Source organism: Lagopus leucura, unplaced genomic scaffold (genome assembly GCF_019238085.1).
Source record: "Lagopus leucura isolate 7727_CA_CO unplaced genomic scaffold, USGS_WTPT01 Super-Scaffold_100002, whole genome shotgun sequence".
Classification (NCBI taxonomy): domain Eukaryota; kingdom Metazoa; phylum Chordata; class Aves; order Galliformes; family Phasianidae; genus Lagopus; species Lagopus leucura.
In genome coordinates, this window is record NW_024962263.1 from 10362514 (window position 1) to 10377225 (window position 14712).

Consider the following 14712-nt stretch of genomic DNA (forward strand, 5'->3'; position numbering starts at 1 on the left):
GGCCCTGTGGCGGCGGCGGGCGGGCGCGCAGAGCTTTATCCCGCCGCCCCGCGGAGAGCCCCGGGCGGGGGGCGCGTCCCGGTCGGGCCCGGAGCCACCCCGCAAGGGCTGCGGCCGCCGCGGGCGGGGCGGGACCTCCCCGGGAGCAAACAATAAGGAAGTACGGGGAGGTGCGACGGGCGGCCGGGCACGTCGTCCCCCGCTGCCTCGCGGCCGGGTCGCGCCGGGGGCCGCGGTTACCACAGCGAGGAAGAGCGAGCCGCTAGCAACGTGCTCGGTTTTACGGCTTTTGGACGAGAGCGGAGGGACGGCCTGGCACACCCGCGGAGCAGCCCGTGGCCACCGCAGCAAAGCGTCCGGCTGCGGCTGAGAGCGAGGAGGGCGGCTTTCGTGCCCAGATGGGTTCTGCCGAGGAAAGCTTTGAGACTTGAACGCTAGGACAAAACCCTAGGCGAGTGAATGGACCGACAAATCCGTTCCTTTTTTAAAGTGGTTTTTTTTTTTTTTTTTCCTAAACCAGTCTCTTCGGTTGCTTTTTCTCCCCCTCATTTGGTCCCAGCAGTGCCCGCAAAAAATAAAGGCCAAAGGCCCTAGCAGCACACTTGCAGGTGCAGCCTTTCCCGACACTCAGAACATCTAGTAAGATTCCAGTTGAATTCCCTTCAGTTCTATTTTCCGAGGGTTACACATGGCCACCAGCATCCTGCTAACAGCACCCTTTTATTACTGTGCTCAGACCCGTATCCAAGACCTTTTCCAAACTGTGTGCACACCATCGCTATTGTCTGTGGTGATTTCTATGGATGACTGCAAAAACACTTTGTTCTTCAACTGTTCTTTTTCTCAGGGAGAGACACTCGTTTGTTGTACATCCTTTGTTTTATTTTGAGTGTGAAGCCTCGCTGCCAAGTAGCGGCCTGCCAGTGAATGACTCCTCCAGCTCCTGGCATTGCACGCAGCATTTGTTCGTAGTTCACTTCAGAGCTTTATAGGAACAGGAACGAAGGACAGACACTGTGGCATCAGCGGTGCCAATGGAAAACATGACTAATAGCAGTTTGCTGTCAGCTGCTCATCACTGATGCTCTGCTTTCAGCTCAGCTGGGCTGTTTGTAGGGCAGCCCCATAACCAGCCAGTCCCAGGAAGCTTGTGTGCACCCTTTGGATCTTTAGACAGCCTCGTTGTAGTGGAAGTAAGCCATGGAATCACTGAGCTGAGGTCTGCAATGCGCTGCAAGAAGACCACAAACAGAACAGACAGCTGTGCTGGGTCACTCTGCTGTTAACACTGACTTTGACCAAAAGAGGATGCAACGTAAGCCCTTTGTCAGCTGCGCCTGGAACTGAGACTCACAGCTCACCCATTCTATGTGTGTGGCGCATGAGGTTAACCAAGCTGAAACAAAGACTGACGAGGTGAGCAGCTTGTTTAAGGGCTGTGTGCTAGACAGATCCTGCTCCAGCAGGTGCTGGCTGTGGTGAAGCACCTTTGGAATGTTGCTACATCAGTGCATGCAGCATGCACCGAGAAACAAGTGAGAGGAGCCAGAAGCCTTGGCTCAGTCCCAGAGCCACGACATCACTGGCATCAGTGGAACCTGGTGGGCAGAGCCCTGTGACTGGTGTGTTGCAATGGACCATTCTGGGCCTTTCTGCAAGGACAGGCAGGGCAGGTGAGGTGGGAACTGGCTGTGTGTGAAAGAGGCACTGGTCTGTACAGAGCTGGCAGGTGGTGATGGCACAGCTGGCAGCATCTAGGTAAGGATTAAAGGACAAGCAAATAAGGGGATGTTATGGAGCACTACCATGGGCTACTTAGTCAGGACAATGACACCAGTTAATTATTCTTTAAGAACTAAAGGATACATCTAGATCAACCACCTTATCCTTGTCCATCCTTAGTGATAAAAGGAAACCTGGCACCAAAACTTTAGCCCTGGATATGGGCAGAGCAGACGTCAGGCTGCTCAGGGCTCTAGTTAGCAAGGTCCTCATGCCCCTCAGCCTGCCCACCACCTCTCAGAGCTCTGTCCCTAGGCTGAGGAGTTCTGACTGCCCACCCTGGCCTAGTGCTCTCAAGGGCCATTTGGGCAATGGCCACCATCACTGCTGGTCTCTCATGTCCTGTCACGTGCCCTCTGAGCACTACCAGCTCCTGGCGGGTCTGCTCCCCTGGGATTTGATCAGCACAGGCTGGTGCCTCCATCCCTGTGCTTTGCAGGATGTGCTGGTGCTGGAGCTGATGGTCTTTGTGAGTGACTGTTGCACGCTTAAATCAGTTGCTGTTGCTCCTGACCCCATCAGCCAAAGTTTTGAGCAGCAGAGGGGAAAAATGTGCTGTTTGCTGATAATGCAAAACCACCTCGAATAATAGAAACTGAAGAGCAATGTGAAAGAATTAAGCAAAATAAGGGACTGCAAAAAGAGAAACATGCTGTAAATATTGTTAAAAAATTAAGCAGTACTGTGGAAATTAATATGCATTCCTTATATGCTCTGCAAGTCTGGGAGACAGGCCTGCAGGGAGGACTACTGTTCACAGAAATTTAGAAAAGGCAGCTAAGACAACGGGAATTAAATTATTTTCATTCTGCATGAAAAGAATTTAAAGGAGGCAGCAGCACATAAGGAATCCCGGAGTTTTGGTGTTAGTCACTGGCTCATATTCTGAAAGTGAGTGTGATGTGAAATTGCATAAACCTTTATGACTCGCACTGGTGAGAGGAGGCATTATTTAGGAGGCATTCATTGTTGTGTCTGAAATATTTCAGAATTGATTCTCTTAAAAGAACGGGGTACCCAGGGTGCTTCCAACTACTATTTACTGCTTTTGTTATTCATGAAACAGCTAAGATAGAACTGGGGGCATTTTTAGTAGAAGACAGCAGATTCACAGGCTTTTTGCATTCCCTGAAACTCTGCCAGTTGTATTAAAGGACATTTGATATAAATCATCAACTGAGCAACTTCGTTCTTCATCGCCCTCCATGTTTCCCATCTTCCTCCCTTGTCCCTCTAATCTCCATCCTGCATTCAACACACACATCCTCCAGGAGCATTTTCATCCTGAGACGATGACTGAGTGACATGAGCAAAATAGGAATGCTCAAATCAGTGGTAAGTGATTCCCAGCATCACTTTCTCCATTCTGACTGTGACTGCATGGTTGATGTGTTTCTCAGGACTTGTTAGATCAGAGATTTTGGTTTGCTGCTTTGGGAGGGAGCTCTGTTTGATGTGCAATTTAATAAATTCACTGAGCTCCTTGGATCAATAGTCATCACTGGACACAAAATGAACATAAAAATATTAGTTTGCAGACACCCGGAATCATGTAACTGGAGGATTCAACTCACAATTTAATCCCAAAGGCCATTCATACACTTTTCATCATTTCTTTTTGTGCAATTTTGATGTTAGATTCAAACTTTCAAGGCCAAAACTAGAAGGTTTTCTTATCCATCCAGACGGAACGTACTCTACTACATGGAGTGTATGTAGTTCAAATACACCACATCTCTGCAGTTTCCCACTCAAGTTTTAACTAAGAAAATCTCCTGTAGCAACAGCTTATCAGAAAACTTGAATGACTAATAACTACTAAGAGATATTTAACAATTTACAGGGATTTATAGATATGCAGGGATTATCACAGTTTGTACACTACATTAATAACATCTTTTCCCAAATTCTAACACCATTGGTTCTGAACAATTCTTACTTCACTTCAGAAGTCTTCTTCATCCCAGTTGTAACAGTTGAGCTTGCTGTACACAATGGCAAGGAGGATATTAATGGTCTCAATTATTTAAAAAAAAATGTTCCATAGCCCATGGACTTCTTTGTATTTTGTAATAAAGACAGGATTTCAGTTTAGTGCATTTGTAGGATGATCAGACACTGAATGAAAGATTCAGAGGGTCTATACAGTCTGACTAGATGCTATTCAGAAGTAGATTATTCACAGGAGTGACCCCAGAGCTCAGTTCTAGGGCCAGCTCTGTTCAACATTTCTATCAGTGATCTGGATGCATCGATGGCATGCATCCTCAGCAAGTTTGCTGACGTGGATCAAATTCAACCGTGTTATATGCCATTGTATTGCATCAGGCTTCAGCGTGAATGGAGCTCCATCTTATGCAGAGTAGTCTTATATAAAGGGTGTTCTACATGAACTTGCACCCAGATGGTTTCTGTTTTGTGCTTTTGTGTTTGTCACAAAGAGGAGGCCTGTACCTCAAAATCAACAGAGGCATGGACTCGTCTGGACTCTGTTAGGACATCAGAGCTGGCCAAGTGGTCAGAAGGGCCTTTGTGATGTCAGCTGGCAAAGCCTCTGCTGGTCTTTGCATTGTGTTGGATGTGTTTTTTTTAAAATCGAACTTTAACCTGACGTCATCAGCTCAGGTGCCACCCTGTAACTGGAGTTGTGCAATGCAGCATGTTCCCAGCTAATGCAGGGCAGCCTTTTTGGCTGGGCAGTTGCAACTGCGTACGTAAGTAGTACATCAGCTGTTTCTTTCACTTCTCTTGAGACACTGTATAGACCTGTATGGGCTGCATAAACCCAATGTTAAAAATTGTTTGTTTGCATGTGTAGCTTTCCAAACTGCAGCACAAGTAGTACATTCAACACTGAGTCTGCATTTTCCCAAAACTGCCCCAATTAGAGTTTGTTGTGAATTGCTGAAGTGCGTTAGAAGATGGAAAAACAGTTATCTAACAGGAGGTCCTGTAAGAGAGGTACTTTATATCACAGTCATTTTTATTCTTATGGCTTACAACAGGATTGCTTCAATTGATGCACGTACCTACCAGCAACTGGGTGTCTGTAACACAGTACGATACTGCTACAAGACAGCAAAATACAAAAACAAAAAACCCTGTAAGACGTCAGAGTTGAATTTCGGTGAATGAAATAGATATGTATTTCTAAATACATATATATACATATGTATATATAATTTATTTATTTATTACAGTAGGAAAAACCAGCAGAAATATGTGCTGCTTTAATATTACTCTACTGTTCTAGCAAGTTCATGCACTCTGGAGTGCATGAATAAGAAACCCAGGACTGTGTGATGCTGCCTAACTGCAAAAGCAATGGATTGGCATAGTAACCATCGTTATCAGTTCGCACATAGAAATCACTGACATAGCCACGTGTGAATGAATGCATGCTCAATCCTGCTCTGCCAGACGTATTAAAAATAATAATGATGGAAAAAGAGCTTTATATTTCCTTGACTAATAATGCAGTAGATCATAAAAACTCTGAATTCAGTCCCACAGTTCCATCACCTTCAGTGGGAAAGGCAGAAAAGATACCCCCCCTAGTGGTGTGGTTGATAATAATTACTTCTAAATTTCATTTGTTTGCAATTACATTCTTCCCCAATAATGAAATGAAAATGGAAATAGCATGCAAAGGATCAACTGTTCTGCAAACTAAGCTAGTGTTGTCTAACATTTTAAAATCAGAAAATACTATAAAATCAGAACAGCAATTTTACTGGAAAAGACACTGCATGTCCCATCATCAAGGAAACTTCAACTGTTCTATCGAGAATAGATTGGGAACATTTTATTCTGAAAAACAAAGCAAAACAAGCTTTGATCACTTTTTGATGTAAGAAAATGACTACAATTTATGAAGCTGCTTTCTTTCTCCCTGCCTCCACTATAATTTATCACCTTGAAAGGTCATAAAAGTGGTACCTTCTTGAATCTAAGTTAGAAGAATGCCGAGGAAACAGATTTGAGCACCCACTTGTTAGAAAATGCCCAAAGTGACGTTGCCTTTCTAACCGTAATGCAGTGTTTTGGGGTGTACTGTTTAGGTTACAGCCTGTAGTGATGTGTTCCTATGCCATTTTCCCCTCAGGACCATCACATGAAGCACACAGGATAGACAGCTACTCAATGCTCTTGTCATTTTTTTTTCTGTACGTTGCTCAGTGTGTAGCTGCAGGCCTTACTTATTGAACAGTACACTGGAGATCTCGTACTGGAGATACAGTCAGATTTCCTCACAGGGTCCTCCATAGTGCATTCTGCATAATACATACTGCATAGTACAGAGTACTTACATGGAGTAAGGAGTATAGGATGGGAGATTAAAACTTACCAAAAAATATTGTCACGATTCATGTCTACATATATGGAGATTGCAGCCTTAATGAAGTTGCTTGGGGTTCCTGGTTCCCTGTACATGTTTGGCATTCATGGCAGTTTCCATTTATGAGCCATCTGTACGTAGTAGACACTTCAGATTATCATACAGTAAATATTTAAGAATAAATTCAGCTAAATATGCTGCCTTTCCTGGTATCTGGACTACTAATCTGCTGTAGCTTCTGCCTCCATTTCCATATCCAAGTAAAACAAAAAAAGATGAATCCCACATGTCTCTCATTTCTTTTCACTCCCAAATTGATGAGGCATTTAGAGGCAGCTACTTCTGTGATTCAGTACCTCATTTCTGGTGTCTGTAATGTGAGGATGATAGATTGTAAATGCAACCTAATGGTGCCAAAATTGAGTTGTTTATCTTTTTACTTGGTGAAGCAGAAGGACTCAAGTTACTTCAGTTTGAAGATATTTCAAGCAGTCTCTACACTGTAAGGAGTTCAAAAGCAATTCCTTTGAAAGAAGACACTTCTTTTTAGAAAGGGATGGCCGTGAATAGGAAGTGTTGCCTTTCACACTCTGCTCTGTCTCCCACACAAACAACAGATATACGTGAGCACAGTTAAAGTGAAAGCTTTTACTGTTCTAGATTATCCTGTTTGCAACACCAGTTGGTCAATGTCCACTCACACTGGAAACGTTGCTTCATACCATCTGTAACTCAGTTGATGTTATGGGAGTAATTCCCAGCTTACACTGCTGTAGAAGAGTGCAGAATATAACTGAGAATCTTTTAAGTAAATCACAGAATGTAGAGTCTCAATTACTAATTGATTTCTGGTAGCTAATGCCTCCCCCTCGTACCACTGCTTCCTAATTATGTAAGCAGTCCTAGCCAAATCCTTTCAAACATACTTGCAGATCTAAGGATAACTCAGCAAGATCAAGAGTAGCCAGGTCAATCTTAGAGAACCAAAATGTGGAGCTCTTAATTATCTCGTGGAGTGATTTAGTAATCAGACTGGAGTCACAGGGAGAAGCAGCTTAATGACCAAGGAGGAAGAATGAACTAATGAACAGAGTAAAACTTGAAGAGCCATAGATTCATTTTCCTTCTGAATATTGAAGGGTTTCAGTGATTAAATTAAATGACTTCTAGGGTTTCTCTTTCAAAGCCTATTTCAAGAGTCATTTTCTCTCTGAGTTTTCCTTTTTTATCCATTGTCCCAAAATTCGACTTATTTTCACTTAATTTTGCATGCCATTTTCTACCTATTACTCCAACTGAAGAAAAAATGGAAATTCTTACTCTTCCCACGAGAAGGATGCATCTATTTCCCAATACAAGTCCCACTCTTCTCAGTCTGCTAACAAAAGGTTCATCTTGGCCAAATGCAGAGTATTTTTGTTTAACTGTGAAGTCTGTCTTCTTTTCAAATTTGAAGACTCACGGCTCTATGTAACATTCTGTCATTCCTGCCATGTGTTTAGTGGGTGTGATTTCATTATGGTTTATGACTGAATCCATTTAGTCATCATTTCTTGACTCATGTTACAGAACAGGAAGATCCATAAAGTATTGGCACTGAACTGTGCCAAGGTGCAAGCAGCTTTGTTTTTCACATTTAAATGCAGTGGATAATAGCAGTGAGGTGGTGAGCTTTCAGTATGTTCTGCAGAGAGCAATAATCCTCCAAGCAAGCAGAGAAGTTCAAAAGCTTATTTGAGGTTCTGTGTCTTCACACTGATGTGATTTTTGCTGCTTGATTGATTGAATGGATGGTGCAGTTTCTTGCTGGATTTTTTGTCTAAAACTGCCAGACATACAAAGGCTTGCCTGTTTCCTCACACATTTGGCCAGAAGCAGGAGCAGCAGTTTTGGCAATAACTTCATCCAGACATAAACCACTAGCAGGCAGAATATAAAGACTCTGGCTCTAAAGAATTTTTCCTCCCATCGTGGCAAATAACAACTGGTTTGCTGTGAATGGCTTGAATAGCAAAAAATTCAGAAGCTCTCAGACCTCAGGTAAAACGTTGATCTATAGAGGCAAAACTTTTCACTAGTTTTGTTCTCAAACACTTTATCCAGGAAACAAAAATAATGGAAAAGTGCCTGGGAGACCTCCAATCTTAAAAATGATGAAGACCAGAAAAGACAATATAATCTAGTATTAGATGTTGCATGCAGCAGGGGGGTTGGAGCTTGATAATCCTTGAGGTTCCTTTACTTCTCATAGTGGAGCTTCCAGGTGACTGGAGAGAAGTCTTTCAAAGCCTATTAATAAATGTGCATCACTAACAGGTGTTTATGGGGTTATCTGAACCATGATGTCAAGAATTTTGCAAAAACTTAGACAACTTAAAGATGGGGGGCTAAACATAAAAGCCTGAATCCTCATTTAAGTCTCAGTGAGATTTTTGAAAAGTACTTTCCAAATGACAGAGGAATGCACACACTGACTATGGGGCAGCTTGTAAAAACGTCCTGCTTTTACACTTAAATCCCAGTGTAAAAATAAGGCTTTGGCATGACAGGAGCAGTCTGCACATAGTCTGAGGGCTAAAAAATTATCTAAAATGGAATTATGAGGACAGCCCACTAATAGAGAATAATACTTGTAAAACTTCTGAAGTGAAAAGGATCTGAAACAATAACATCTTGTCTTTGAAATGTATAATGTAGTAGACTATTGAACTTCATGTCTATAATTGTAAATATAATGAAATATAAGTCTCAGAACAACTCTGGCATCCATAATCCTAATAATAAGTTGATTGAAATGAGAAAAGAGAGGATTTACTTTAAAATAAATGTAATGAAACAGGGGCATACATGCAAAAAAAAAAAAACAAACCCATTCTTAATCGGTGTATCCAGAATTACTATTTTTGTCTATTTCTACACTCAAATTTGAATCTTCCTAAGATAGATAAAAAGTGAAACTTCAAATTTAAACTTCATTTCTGATAATACCACTTTGATATCTGAATCCTCCTGAGGGAACGACTCCTACCTGGGAACATGATGTTTTCCTTTAATCTTCGGTTATTTTAAGTTATTACACAGTTTTGGTTGCTTAACTTCATAGCTTACATTGAGGAAAGAAATTGATGTCCAGACACTTTTGCAACTGCTTTCTGAATACCTGTGAACAGGCTGGATTGCTCAGGGAAGCTCACCTTCCAGCCTTGGAGAAAGAGCTCTCCAGCTAGCTAGAAGGCAGTCTCTTCTCTCCATAGCTTTCTTCCTCTGCTGGCACCATTTTCAGCTTCCCTTTGCTTGAAATAGGCAGCCACATAATTTTGGTGTTGCTTTAAAAAAAACAACCATGATTGAAGTTACTATGCTAAGCTTTGAGGGTTGAGCTCTGCTGCCCATCCATCCTTGGTGAAAACACAGAGAGCTGCACAAACATGCAGCACTAAGAAGTGCAGCATGGGACCTCTGTGAGTTGGGAATGCAAGAGAAACAGTTCACTGGGCAGAAATTCCAATGGTCTCGCAATCAGAACATTTGTTAACAGCATGCATCAACATACAAAGGAGTGCACAGTAACAGGTTTAGCAAATAAGGATTGTTTGGTGGGAATGGCAAATCCTCCCCTTGAAGCAGACTGGAAGCTGCATTGGCTGTGGCAGGAAGGAATTACTCTGCACTGATCCTAACAGAAAATATACTGTGCTTTGAAAATTAAACTTCAACAGAGCCTTAAAAAAAAAAACAACAGCACAACTGTGTCCAGGAGAAAATGTTTGGTTTTGTTTTCTTTTTGGTTTGAAGGTGAATTAAAGAGGGATCTGCTGGAATCCCAGGAGCAGTACCAGTGTTACCAGTGTTATACAGTGCTCTCAAGATACTATGAAGGCAAATTTTGCAAAGACAGGTAAGATCTTTTACCACACCCATTGATATAACTGGAAAAAAATTACTATTATTGGCTAAGTGCTCTGAGTTTAATGCGATGGCGTTGACAGTTTGAGGGAAAATGTGTCTGTTTATCTATAGAGTTGGGGAAGGAAAACAGCAATGGAAAAGGCGGGGGTGTTTTCTTATCTTGTTGCTGGACAGGAAAAGGAACACCTATTTATTGCTTGTGAAAGGTCGAGGATTTACCTGAGTGTGGAAGCACTCTCCAGGGCATTTCAGAGCAATTGGGTGAATGTGGCCATATTATCCTCTGCTGGAAGTGTGAATAGAAAAACACGCTTCTATTCCTCATTGACCACCATGGAGTAGCTTGCCACAAAGGGCATCCTGCAAAGGTGCCTCTAAATAGCCACCATGCAACCAGTACTGAATCTGTTTAAAGGAAGACACAAAGTCAAGAAAATTCCCCATGACCATGCAGGGCTCAGCCAAATTCTGGCCCTTAAAAGGCAAGCAGAGGTGACTGCTTGAAGACCAGACCACTCCTGATCCCTGGAGCCCTGTCAGATGAATGATCCTTCTCTTTTCTTCTCCCTCCCTTGCATCACAAGAATGAGTGAGTTTCCCAGATTATAGAGGATTTTTTTTTAACTATAAAAGAAACAGATCCCTTGTGTGGAGTTTGTTTGCTTGTATCTTGGTTTATTTTAACTGCATTTAAACCAAAACCTGCAGCTCTGTCCACAGCCAGCACTTGCTATTCTTCCTGGCTTGAAAAGCAGCTTTGGGGAGTAGCTTGGCAGAAGCTTTGTTTGTAATCTCCTAGAAAAACAAGGCTGAGTGGGATCGCTTTTACAACCCATCGCTGCTCTGAGCATTTGGACCAGAGCATGTAAAAACAGGATATAAAGCTAACTATCAAGCTCTTCACCATCTTTCCACTTTCCTCAATGAAAAAAGCAGCTGACGTGGGTCAAGTGAAGTGCCATTTTCAGTCTTACACACGTTACCATAATTTCAGATAAACAAGGCATTAGAGATAATTGCTTCTGTTTTACAAATTACTAATTATGATAGCCAAGGTTAAAAGGTTTAGGCAGCTTCCTTCCTTCTCTCTGGCAGTCAACAATATTTAAGAAAGAAAAAAAATAGTATCTCAAAAGAAAAAACAACTTCCTTCATCTTAAAGACACAAACCAAATTAAAAATACAAATGTGATAAATACTTGTTAAGATTCGATTTTATGAAAGTCTAGGTCCTTTAGTCATGATAATCACAGAATATCCACCTGAAAGAATGAGCTAAGGCTGCCCTTCAGTATTGAAAAGATACATGAAAGAAATACCTGGGCTTCACAATTAGAGATACTGTACATAATGTTTATTGGGCTTTCCTTTCTGATCTCAGTTGTTTTATACAGAAATTGAATCAATTTTTCACTAGTCCCAGGAGGTGTCTCAGAGACCCTTCTCTACTCGAGGCTGTTACAAGAGGTTGCCCGAGGCACTTCTTTCCTCCTCCTGACTACAGGCTGTTAGTCTCTGTGAGCATGACGAAGCTGGATTGCAGTAGAACTGCATTACCTCAGTACAGGTTTAAATCCCTAGGAAAACAGTGGTAGCTTCACTGGGGCCAAATAATTTAAGCTATTCAAAGTTTAGAATATCTTTTCTTAAAAAACAATATGCAGTAACCACACACCTAATTACTCACAAAACTGTAATAATCACTATAAAAATGTCAGCGTTTACCAACAGTTAGCATACAGATATCTAGCTCAGTATTTAAGGAGGGAATTTCTGCATGTTACAGCACGGACTACTGGACTGCTAAATGTGTTTTTTTTAATGTAGTTCAGTGTCTTCTTGCGGTTCTCTAAAGCAGACATGTGCTATAGCAGGACAGCTGACATAAAAGAGTAAACGTAGGTTAAAATTAATTGTCTGACGTATGAACCAAATTAATTGAACAGTGATGTAAACCCTTCGATGCCCTACTGAACTGCAGTGAAGTACATGCCTGCCAAAATCCCCCAAATACTGACTGAACTCCCTTGAATATGTGGCCATGAATCTTGATTCTCTTGCTCTTTCCACAGTGTATTTTTTCCACATTTCTTTTCTCATCCATTTGTATCCCTAGCAGAAAACATAAATTTCTTTTGTGAGAGAAGCTCACAAAAAAAAAAAGAAAAAAGAAAAAAGAAAAAAAAACAACCAACAAACCATCAAAACAAACCCAGCTCCACAGGCTGCCTTGAATATAGCTGAATTTCCTCTCTGGCTGTCTGGGCTTATTGATCAGAGGCTTGAACTTTTCACCCCATTAGCAGAACAGGCTTCCTGATCATCAGAGAGTAATGCTTGTCTGCTCATAGAGGCTTCTGCCTGCGGGTATGGTAATAACTGACATCCATCAGGTACTGCTTTTCCCATTAATTTTTGCATGCTTTAAATTAGAAGACTACTATGATTACATAGCCATTCTTGATTCCTAACAAACCAATTTACACAGGCAATGTAAGTGCAGATTTCAGACCTCCTCAACCAATGTTAATGAGACAGGGACCTCATAATAGTGTACAAGCCACTGAGTTCAGAGCAGCTGTCCTGAAGTTACTATATTAGCAAGCACCCGGAAGGCATGCACCCAGAAACAAGTGGGTCTGAGCCAGCCTAACAAACCAGAAGCACTGAACTGGTAGCTTCTCAGAAGCATCCCGCTTACCATTAGCCAAATGCAGTTCTTTTAATGCAGGCTGTGCAAAGATCAGCCTTCTCACAGTACTGCTGTTTACAGTCAGCAATATCACAGACACCTAAATGGAGACAGAACACAAGAAAAGTGCAGTCTCCATTCGAAGCAGAACACTGAAGCTTCAGTGAGCTGTGTGTCAGGCATAATATACAGATCTAGAATATTGAAGTGCTATCTGTTTACCTCTGCCAATGAACTGACAAGGTTGAGAATGAGAGTGCTTGAATTATGATATCAAACTACCAAGATGTTTAGCTGAACTAGTGAACTAGTAAAATTATAGGAGTTTGATTATTCATGTATGTGCAACCATGTGGCTGTTAACAAATGACCTTACCATAATCTATACATTAACAACTGAAACAAACTTGTCCTCTTGGCACCCAGCCATTTCAAGAAGCACAGTGGCTAATGTGGCTTCACCAAGGGCAAGTCATGCCTGACAAACTTGGTGGCCTTCTGTGATGGAGTTACAGCATTAGTGATAAAGGAAGAACAACTGATTTTATCTACCTGAACTTTTGCAATGTGTTTGACGCTATCTTGCATGACATCCTGGTCACCAAGTGAGAGAAAAATATATATGATGGATGGATCACTTGCTGGATAAGGAATTGTCTAGATGGTCACACTCAGAGAGTTGTGGTCAATGGCTCAGTGTCCAAGTGGAGACTGGTGACAAGTGGTGTTCCTCAGGGGATTGGTGTTGGGACAGGTGTTATTCAACATCTTTGTAGGTGACATGGACAGTGGGATTAAGTGCATTCTCAGCAAATTTGCAGATAACACTAAGCTGAGTGGTGCAGTTGACATGCTGGAGGGAAGAGATGCTACCCAGAGGGATTTGGATAGACTTGAGAGGTGGGCCCATGCCAACCTCATGAAAGCCAAGTGCAAGGTCTTGCACTTGGGCTGGGACAATCCCAAGCACAGATACAGAGTGGGCAGAGAATGGCTTGAGAGCAGCTCTGAGGAGAAGGACTTGGGGGTGTTGGTTGATAAAAGATTCAACGTGAGCTGGCAATGTGCACTTGCAATCCAGAAGGCCTGGGTTGTATCCTGGGTTGTTGAAAGAGAAATGTGACCAGCAGGTCGAGGGAAATGATTTTGCCACTCTGCTCTCGTGAGACTCCACCTGGAGTACTGTGTCCAGATCTGGGGCTCCCAACACAAGAAGGACATGGAGCTGTTGGAGCAGGTCCAGAGGAGGGCCATGAAGATGATCAAAGGGCTGGAGAAACTCCCCTACAAGGACAGGCTGAGAGCTGGGGCTTTTCAGCCTGGAGAAGAGAAAGCCCCAAGGAGACCTCATAGCAGCCTTCCAGTACCTGAAGGGGCCTACTGAAAACTGGGGAGGGACTTTTTGTAAGGGCATGTAGAGACAGCATGAAGGAAAAGGGCTTTAAACTGGAAGAGAGTAGATTTAGACTAGATATCAGGAAGAAATTCTTTACTGTGAGGGTGGCGAGACACTGGAACAGGTTGTCCAGTGAGGCTGTGGATGCCCCCTCCCTGGAAGCATTCAAGGCCAGGCAGGATGGGGCTGTGAGCAACCTGGTCTAGAGGGAGATGTCCCTGACTGTAGCAGGAGGTTGAAATGAGGTGACCTTACAGGTCCCTTCCAACCCAAACCATTCTGTGAGTCTATAATCCTTATGAGTCCCTTCCAGCTTGGGATATTCTATGATTCTACAATGTGTACTGACCAGATTTTAGTGACCTAGACTGAAGTGCAACCTTGTACAGCATATAGAAGCAGCAAAACAAATACTAGGAAAGTTAGTAGTTACCATCTTAAAGTAAATATGGGGGTAAAAAGTTCAGGGACAAGGAAGGGAAAAAACTGCATGGAGCTGTAAAGTTTTTGTAATTTCTTTATACAACATATGTGATGTTCAGAATGATCTGTGAGAGGACACTTGACGGGCAGACCCAACCCCACTCAGCGTGG